The sequence below is a fragment of the Myxocyprinus asiaticus genome, chromosome 36 (assembly GCF_019703515.2).
Source record: "Myxocyprinus asiaticus isolate MX2 ecotype Aquarium Trade chromosome 36, UBuf_Myxa_2, whole genome shotgun sequence".
Classification (NCBI taxonomy): domain Eukaryota; kingdom Metazoa; phylum Chordata; class Actinopteri; order Cypriniformes; family Catostomidae; genus Myxocyprinus; species Myxocyprinus asiaticus.
In genome coordinates this window covers 32331449-32340083 of record NC_059379.1, presented here as the reverse complement: position 1 = coordinate 32340083, position 8635 = coordinate 32331449, and the positions used below count along the sequence as shown (strand labels likewise).

The following is an 8635-nucleotide window of genomic DNA, read 5'->3' as shown; positions in this document are numbered from 1 at the left end:
GGCCATGACGCGGAACTCTGGCTCGACGGCCATGTTGCGGAACTCTGGCTCGGCGGCCATGTTGCGGAACTCTGGCTCGGCGGCCATGATGCGGAACTCTGGCTCGACGGCCATGTTGCGGAACTCTGGCTCGACGGCCATGTTGCGGAACTCTGGCTCGGCGGCCATGACGCGGAACTCTGGCACGGCGGCCATGACGCGGAACTCTGGCTCGGCGGCCATGACGCGGAACTCTGGCTCGACGGCCATGACGCGGAACTCTGCCTCGACGGCCATGACGCGGAACTCTGGCTCGGCGGCCATGACGCGGAACTCTGGCTCGGCGGCCATGACGCGGAACTCTGGCTCGGCGGCCATGTCGCAGGACGCTGGCTCATTGACCATGACGTGGGACTCTGGCTCGGCATCCGCCTCCCCTACAGTGAAAGTAGAACCAATAATCTGCAGGGCAAGGTCGATATACTGAGCCAGGCCATAAGTACTCCGACCTTCAGGCATCAGGAAGGAAACTGGCTCACTCACACCTGCCCGGAAAATGTCCTTGAGGGCTACCTCATTAAAGGCTAAAGTGCAGAAGTCCTCCACATAGTCCTCCAGGGGACGATTCCCCTGATGTAGGTGTAGGAGTTGTATTGCTGGGTTCATCTGTTGGTCAGGTATTTCTGTAACGAGCGGCTGCTGGCGCTGACAATGATTAAGACAATGACGATGAAATGAAGATTCCAAGTGCAATTTATTTACAAAAGTGAAATCCAATAAACCCTAACTATAAACATGAATGAAACATGAACTTGACTTGGCTTGAACTTGACTTGGCTTGGCTTGGCTTGGCTTGGCTTGGCTTGGCTTGGCTTGAACTTGACTTGGCTTGAACTTGACTTAACATGAACACGTTACCAAACACACACAATACCTGACAAACAACAATGGAAAACATGAGGGCTAAATACTTGGACATGGGAGAACATAAACCAATGAACAAACAGAATTCTAAACAAGATAATCAATGAACCAATGAATACAAGACACATGAACATGGAGGGAAAACAGGACATCACATGACCAGGAACACATGACATGAAACAGGAACTAAACTCTTCAAAATAAAAGACATGAAAAACATGAATCAACAGAATAAACATGACAAAATTCTATATATTCTATTCTATATTCCTATTTTCTAAGAATTCTTTCTATTCTATATCAAAGATTCAATTCTATTCTATATTCTAAGAATGTATTCTTTTTTACTTTGTTCTATATTTTATGATTCTATTCTATTTTGTGAAATTCATTAAAATGTATTCATGTATATTACATTTATAATCTCAAATACATTTGCATATAATTAATAATTACTCAGCTATAAGAGACAAAAGCTTCTTAGTACACTTTCAGAAAAAAAAGAACAATACTGTGAAAAAAGAAAAAAGTGCCCGTCACTGGGGTGGTACCTTAAGGGGACCTTTTTTGTACCTCTAATTGAGGAACAAATTTGTACCTTATAACTTTGTACCATTCAAGAGGCAATTTTGTACCCTAAGGTACAATCGTGCACTCTACGTAGAAGGTACAAAAATGGACCTTATTAAAGATACAACTTTGTATCTTTAGGGTACCACTCCAGTGACAGAGCATACATAATTGAGAACATAAGTCAATTATTTTCAGGAACACCTTGCAATTACACATTATTATTGTTATAGCCAAATATATGTGGCATTTAATATATTTTTACATAAAACACACACACACACACACACACACACACACACACGTTGGTGTGGCTATCCTTATGAGGACTCTCCATAGACATAATGATTTTTATACTGTATCCCCTACCCCTAATCCTAACCCTAAAAAAAAAAAAACATTGTTTAGTATGTTTTTTAAGCGATTTGAATTATGGGGACACTAGAAATGTCCTCATAAACCACATTTATAGCATAATACCCTTGTAATTACCAGTTTGTAACCTAAACAAATGTCCTCAGAAACCACCCAAACCCGCCCACACACACACACACACACACACACACACACACACACATGTAAAAATTAAGATTGAATAAAGTTCTAAAGTCTAAGGTAAAATAAGGCTAAAGTATAAATATTATATAGGTAAATAACATTGAAAGATACAAACACTTTTATTAGTGTAATAATTTATATGTAGTTTTAGTTATTATACATTAGATAAAGCTTTGATAAATCTAAATTATTAAAATGGACCATGACTATATGCCATAAAAATAAAAAAATAAAAATAAAAATCTAATTTCTTTTTTTTCATCATGACTAAACTACAGTATGAATGTAATCAAAAATGTTTTTGAAACATCTATCATAAAGATAAGACTTACATCTCAGAATTCTCTAAAGAGTAATGGCAATCAATATTATCTGTTAAACTGGCACACCAAAAAAATATTTATGGCATTTTATTGATATGTCATTGATCTTGAATAAGTTCTCTATAAATCCCAGTGTTACAGCATAATGTTGCTATAGAGTCCAATGGAACCAGACCATCTACAGAGCCCACAGCTAAGGTCATCTGAGACGGCCTTCTCTCTCTTCTCTGGCAGTTTTTAGCCATAGAGATGTGGTGGACTTCCTGCTGCAACACGGAGCGCCCACGATGTTGGAGGACTCATCTTGCTGCACAACGCCTGCTCTTTCGGTCATTGAGGTTATCAACCTGCTCCTGCAACATGGCGCCGATGCCAACTCCAGAGGCAACTGTAATTACACCCCACTCCACGAGGCTGCCATAAAAGGCAAGATCAACGTCTGCATTGGTAAAACTCAACACCTCTGAAACCTCCCAGCAATATAGTCTACAGTATATATTCTGTACAGTACATCTGTAATCATAATATCAGTTTTTTGGATTAGATGATCTCAAGAAGAGTGCATGAAACTTGTTTTTCATTTACACTACCAGTCAAAAGTTTGGACACACTTGACTGTAATTTTGACCAAAAGTGGCTACTCTGAAGCTGAGCTAAAAGCAATTTTTGGTCACTATGCAGCTTCCCTACTTCCATTTGTGGTATTTCATATTTTTGTGCAAAACAGTAACAATAAAGGATGAATAAGAGTGTCCAAACTTTTAACTGGTAAAGTATATCTAAAGACTAATGCAGCTGGCATCATGTTTGTTGTTGGTAGTTCTACTGCAGCATGGTGCTGAGCCAATGATCCGTAACACTAATGGAAGGACTGCGATTGACCTTGCTGAATCCTCCACAAAGGCTGTACTCACTGGTGAGAAGTTCAAAATATTGTTAAAATCTTAAATGCATGGTTGTTTCACCAAACATTATTACATACTCGGGTCTTTAGCAACCCGGCACGTATATCTATCAAATGGATTTACAAAATGCCCATATAGTGTAACAATTCCAAAGCATTTTCAAGACAATTAGATAATAATATTATATAATATATTCTGTTATATTTTGATCTTTTATTTTTCATATATCAAAGAAATTATGCAACATTATGTTAGAACAAGATACATTACTTCCACGCTGAAATTTTATGAGACGCAACTGCCAAAGACATATTGAGCTGCACATAAGCAACTACATTTTCTCAGGCACTTGTTGAGTATAAATAGACAACTTCCACAATTTCAGTAGTACACCCAAATGACAATAGTCATATCATACTGTTCATGTGTTACACTTGCTATAGTTTACTTCCACGTTGCTGCTTTGTCAAAGAGCAAAGTCAAATGTAAATCAAGTCAAACGCTGAAACAACAGCGCCACCTTGAGTAACAAATAGCATGTATAATAAGTGTGTGTATAAACAATAAAAATAGATATCCTGTGATAATAAACTTATATAGAGATGAAATTATCATACAAATATGATTTATGGAAGATTAAATATAAATTGCGACACTATTAATATCTCGGGTCATTAACGACCCTATACACTTTTGGTAATTAAGCTAATAGAAAAATAATTGTATACAATTTTAACATTTTTTATTGTTACACTATTTCATAAGAGAAAGGTTAAGGAATACTGAAGAGGTGGGAACATAACTCAAAAAAATGTATACGGTAAAGGGGGTGGAATGAGGTCTGTGTCACTGAAGAAAATTTCAGGTTACTGCTTTTTACAGTGTATTGTTCATGTTTAGTATTTTTTTAGTATATAGGAAGGGCCAATTATTGTGTGGAGGGTGGGGGGTTGCTTCTTAAAAAGTAATAAAATAATTATTTAGTTGAATCCGAACCAGAATCGTTACAAGTGAAGTGTGCAATTTGTGCTCCACTGCTGCCATGAAACGGAATTGCAAAATAACTGTTTTTCAAACAGGTTATAGTCCTGCCCAAAATTCGTGCCATTTTCCGATGCATCACGATCTTCATTAGAATGGTCTTGATATTGATTCTTATATCCCAAGATCAATATTTTACTCTATGTTGCGACCCTCTATAATGCAAGTAAACCACTTGCATGTGCGACCATATTTATTTTATTATGCGACTAAAAATGTTTGTGATTAGCCACTGGTTGGTAGATGTTCATATTTCACTCACCAGTGACTGTGTAGTACAGTACAGTAGCGAAGAAGTTATTAGCACTGCGATCCTTTCACTTTTTGTTAAGAATAAAAGTTTGATTCAACTTGTTTGTGTGTCCACAGATGAGATCCACTTAATCCATTTGTAACTGAATAATGTCTCTTTTAATAACCTTTCTGTTCTTTACAGTCAGTTGTTGATTAAAAACAATGACAAAAAAAGAAACATTTAATTCTTATCACTCATGAGTGTGCTAAAGAAACCATGCATCCTCTCTCATTATGCGCTCACTGGCTGATGCCAGTAGTCTTAAAGAGACTGTACCAATTTATTTTGTTCTACATATCAATCTAAATACTTGTAAATATTAAAAACTTTGCAAGTACATATAAAACATGTAACAAAAATATATGCAAAATAATAAATGCAATTTCAAAATATTTATTGATGGAATAGACTGAATTCGAGCATTGCTCAAAAGATAAAATGTGACGAGTATGATGAAAAACGAATGAATTGTACCTAGAAGGGTTACCTAGAAGGTTAGAAGCTCTCTTTATAATTAAGAGCATTAGCTGAGAGAAAAATTGTTTCTTATTTAAGCAAAATGGACATTGTAACAGAAATATATCTAGATGAATCGATATCGAATAGAATCAGAATCTAATCAAAAGCTTGTGAATCCAAATTTAATCGAATTGGGAAATCTGTATCAATACCTAGAACTAATTTTAACTTTGGAAAAATTACACACTGCACCTTTACGATTCCATTACCTAGATTTGACTTGCCAAGAATGTTGGTATTTTTGTTCTGTCTAGTATTGTAATTGCCCATTTACTCAATGTTAGCATCTCCTGCTCTCTTTGCTTTACATTTGTGTTCCACTAAGGTTTCCAAATATACATTGTTCTTTTTTTTGGGAGGGGGGTTGGGGGGGGGTGCTTAGGAAGGCTGACTGGATTCACTCAGCACACCCTGGATTCAAACTTGCGACTCCAGATGTGGTAGTCAGTGTCATTACTTGTTGAGCTACCCAGGCCCCCTACATTGTTCTTTCTTATATCCAGGTGAATACAGAAAGGACAAACTGCTCGAGAGTGCAAGGTAATGATCATTTCAGTCAATATAGCTCACCAGACCCTAGAAAGAAAGAGAGGAATGTTGCTAAGTTGAATTGCTGTCATGACTTGCATTGTTCCTTTAATTAACTTTGCACTCAATGTTTTTATACAGAAGTGAAAATGAAGAAAAACTGATGACGCTTCTCACACCGTTAAAGGTTAACTGTCATGCTAGTGATGGCAGGAAGGTGATTTACCCAATTATGTTTCTGCTCATGTTACAAGGCCTGCTTTTTATCAGTGTGACTGTTAATGCATAAGTACACACAAATATACAAATTCTTAAAATAGGCATTATGACAATTTTATGGAGCCACTAAAATGAAACACATAATTTAGCAATTGCCAGTGTGGTGGAAACCACTGTATTTTACGTGTAATATTGTAGGTCCAAGAACTGCATGCGTCTTAATTTGAATAAATACTTTGCATATTCTTTTGTTTTTGATTGGATTGTTTGTTGGTTGCAGTCCACCCCTCTGCAGGATGTAATCGCGTGAAGACAGTAAGCTGTTGTTGCAACATGGAGCTGACGTGCACGCTAAAGACAAAGGGTGTTTCTATTGTGACTTTAAGTTCTATAAAAGTTAAGCTCTATGAATAGCATCTGTAACATGCTGATCATAAGCACTGAAAATAATTTTGATTTATCCCTCAGTTTGAAAAAATGAAGAACATTTTTACATTAATGCACTTATAATGTACTGTAAGTTAAGTATATTGGACAAGATATTCTAGAGGAAATCTGCTGCTCGTTTTTTTGTTGAAGTGCTTATAGTACAGTTTTTCTCAATTGCTTTGGCTCATTTTTTGAAACAGTCTTAACATTCTCTAAACTAAAGTGCAGTTGTCACAGCTGTTTTATGGGACATCACAACTCTATTGCATGTCTGCAAAATGTAGTAACTCACCCAAAACATTTAATTCATGCTTCAAAACCTAGTTATTGTGTCAGTAAATTGGCCAATGCCACTAAAATGAAAAGTTTTTTTTGTCATCGTGTGAGCCGTACTGGTCAAAATGTTTTTTCACCATGGCAGTCAACCCTGGAAATGTTTGTTAAATACAAATTTCATTTTTGTTCTACTTTTTTGTTGACACTGACTGCTTACTGTACTATATAAGAATGTCAGTTTTGTCTAGCTGAATGCTATTGTGTATCTGTAACACAGTTCAATGGAAAGCAGGAGGCGAGATCTGGCTTGATAATATAAATAATATTTTAATGAGAAACTTAAACCAAAAGACACACACACAGGTGTTGGACAGCTGTCCATAACTCTCTCTCTGTCGCACTGCCGTCTCCGGTCGGCCTTATCCCTCTTGGGCTTAATCAGCCTAATTCGGGGCCGGGTGTGCGGAATCACAACCCGGCCCCACCCTCCGCCCTGCCACAGTATCACACTGAGCTTTTTAGATACCGATTTCAACAGTAGGTAAAAGTTTACTGTGAAAAGTAAATACTGTACAATACTGTAGTACACAGAAAAAGGATATGCATATTTGTATGTACATTGGTGGCCAAAAGTTTGGAATAATGTACAGACTTTGCTGTTTCGGAAGGATATTGGTACTTTAATTCACCAAAGTGGTGTTCAACTGATCGCAAAGTATAGTTTGGACATCAGCACCACCACTATTTGAAAAAAGTCATTTTTTATCAAATCTAGACAGGCCCCATTTCCAGCAGTCATCACTCCAACACCTTATCCTTGAGTAATCGTGCTCAATTGATAATTTGGTACTAGAAAATCACTTGCCATTATATCAAACACAGCTGAAAGCTATTTGGTTCGTTAAATGAAACTTAACATTGTCTTTGTGTTTGTTTTTGAGTTGTCACAGTATGCAATAGTCTGGCATGTCTTAAGGTCAATATTAGGTCAAAAATTGCAACAACAAAAAAAGAAACTGCTTTCTCTAGAAACTCATCAGACAATCATTGTTTTGAGGAATGAAGGCTATACAGTGCTTGAAATTGCCAAAAAAAAAAAAAATGAAGATTTCATACAAAGGTGGACACTACAGTCTTCAAAGACAAAGGACAACTGGCTTTAACAAGGACAGAAGGAGATGTGGAAGGCCAGATGTACAACTAAACAAGAGGATAAGTACATCAGAGTCTCTAGTTTGAGAAATAGACACCTCACATGTCCTCATCTGACAGCTTCATTGAATTCTACCCGCTCAACACCAGTTTCATGTACAACAGTAAAGAGAAGACTCAGGGGTGCAGGCCTTATGGGAAGAATTGCAAAGAAAAAGCCACTTTTGAAACAGAAAAACAAAAAGAAAAGGTTAGAGTGGGCAAAGAAACACAGACAATGGACAACAGATAATTGGAAAAGAGTGTTATGGATCTTAACCTTATTGAGCTTTTGTGGGATCAGCTAGACTGTAAGAGGTGTGAGAAGTGCCCGACAAGACAGCCACATCTATGGCAAGTGCTACAGGAAGTGTGGGGTGAAATGTCACTTGAGTATCTGGACAAACTGACAGCTAGAATGCCAAGGATCTGCAAAGCTGTCATTGCTGCACGTGGAGGATTTTTTGATAAGAACTCTTTGAAGTAGTTTAGGAAGGTTTTTTTAGAAGAGTTTTTTCAAATTGAAATAGCAATTCTTCATATTATTAATGTCCTGACTATACATTATGGTCAGTTGAATTTCACTTTGGTGAATAAAAGTACCAATTTCTTTCCATAAGAGCAAAATCTGTACATTATTCCAAATTTTTGGCTGTCAGTGTATACAGAAAATTTATTTTTGTAGCAATGTGTTACATGTAAACAGAAAATTCACATTTGCATGTCCATTTTTACACATTTCTTACATGTAAAGTCATACACAGGGAACAGAAAATTGCCACAAAAATGACATCCATGCAAAAAAAAAATAAATAAAAATAAAAAAAAACCTGCAACAATGAAAAAAACATTCCATGTCATAGATATTTATAGAATAT

General features: G+C 36.9%; 1 pseudogene; it reads left to right on the top strand.

Annotated features, from left to right (window-relative positions):
- Positions 1-2294: 2294 nt before the first annotated feature.
- LOC127427216 (poly [ADP-ribose] polymerase tankyrase-2-like) overlaps positions 2295-8635 on the top strand; it is a 32034-nt pseudogene continuing 25693 nt past the window's right edge.